A 2,073-nucleotide genomic window follows, 5' to 3' on the forward strand; every position below is an offset into this window, starting at 1 on the left:
TCCTCCTTGTCGTGCAGTTTGTTCGACAGCTGCACTCTCGTTTGAAGCCCTACTGCGAGGCCGAGGATGACCTCTGGGTATATTTAGGGTATACAGAGTAAGAAGGGCTCTTAGGAGAAACCCAGAGCATCAGTGTAATTGGGTGTTTCCCATGGATGATGTTCTGCTCAGACAGGAAGAATCAGGCGTGGACCACAGAGTAGCTTTCTTAATGCAGGTTTAATATGGCCGGTTTAATTCAGTGTCACAGACAAGCATGTAACAATGAAATGACAAAAAGGAGTAGGGGAAGGCCAGTTATATAGATCAGAGTAAGCAACCTCTGTTCCCTCTCTCAGTTCCAAAGTACATACCTTAACCTTACATGGTGCCGAAACACATATGGATAATATAAGCAATGATCCTCAGGTAAGACGGTCTAACATCGACAATGTTCCAGACGTGCTGGCTCCATGTCCACACGCCAGAAAACTCATGTTCGTACATGGATATATGCATACATGAATGTAAAAATATAATATCAATCAGATTATTAGCCTGATAGGGAATATGAGGGAAATGTGCTTGTAGTAACGACATGGTGACGAGGGTGTGCAGGGGAAGTAAATGAAAATGATCAAAGACCTTGAAAAGATCTTGTTCAACAAATCAAAATGCCGACTGATGATAAATTACCCAAGGAGTCCTCCAGGCTGGTGGGAAACATGAGAGAGCACAATTAAATTCATAAGAAAATTATATTGGAAAGGAATTATAATATATCTTCAAAACTTTTTTCAGTAACACTTTAGATTAGGGAACACATATTAACTATTAATAAGCTGCTTATTAACATGCATATTAGTAGTGTATTGGTTCATTATTAGTCATTGCAAACCACTTATTAGCACCTTATTCTGCATCATATTCTACAAGTATAGCCCATAAACTATGAGTTTTCCCTCAATAGCCTCCTAATTACTGCTTATAGCAGTCAATAAGGCTTTTAGTGTGCTTTGTTTAGTATGGGGCTTATAAGGTGCTAATATTCTTATTGAGATAAATTATTAAACTATTGAGGGAAAACCCATAGTTAGAGTTATGTGTTCCCTAATGTAAAGTGTTACCCTTTTTTCAACAAACTATGGACTGTCATGGCATTTTCATGACTAATTTTAGGCTACTTGGTTTAGGCTTGAGTTAAAATCAACCTTTTGCTGTTTTTAGGATTGTGCATTGCAGTGTCAGTCGGTCGCTCTGTTCACCACTTTTGGTCACGTGGGTGAAAGTGTGCCGCAGGGAGTTCAATTGCGGGAGACCCGAGTTCGATTCCCGGCAGGGACGCTTCCACAAAATTCAATGTCGCGAGGCTGGTCGACTCTCAGTCTTGTTCAGGAATATCTCTGTGTCCTTGTTTACATATGGATATCAAAGAAGAAGACACATTTTGATTAAAATTTCATAATTTATTTGCGTCACTTAGGCTACTTTACCCATAAAACTAACGGTTAAGTCAACCCTAGGGTTGGCGAAAGTGCCGTCAAATAAGTGAAGAGGAAGTTACATCATTTCAGCCTTTGGGGGATGGTTGGATAATATCTGATATTGATAACTTGTTGTTTTTTCATGTTAGATGGGGTCCACCAAGCTGAACCTGTCCATCCCGTCACTCAAAGTAGATTTGGAAAACAAACAAACCAACTTGATTTTTACTATTAAATGCACACACACAACGTAGGCCTAACATTACCGTGACGGGTGGAACAAGAGTGGCTTCGATGTCTGAAATGAATTTCTGAGAGGATTTACACCTCTATGTTGTGAAATATTAAAAACTATGCCTGCTTGTGATGACAGCTTTATGAATGTGGAAAGGAGGAGGAGCCAGCTGGCCTGCCGCCGCCTTTCGCTTCATGCTGCTTGTAGTGCAGAGCAGGTGCAGACAGAGGAGAGGAGACACATGGAGACTTCTGCGACACTGGAAAAAAGTTATTTTACTTTTCTGGAGATACCTTGAATTGGATGCAAGGACATCTACAAATCAACCATATAACGGCATCTCCTCTACCGACGTGAACTAATGTTGCGCTGTAC

This window comes from Centroberyx gerrardi, chromosome 19, assembly GCF_048128805.1.
Source record: "Centroberyx gerrardi isolate f3 chromosome 19, fCenGer3.hap1.cur.20231027, whole genome shotgun sequence".
Taxonomy (NCBI): domain Eukaryota; kingdom Metazoa; phylum Chordata; class Actinopteri; order Beryciformes; family Berycidae; genus Centroberyx; species Centroberyx gerrardi.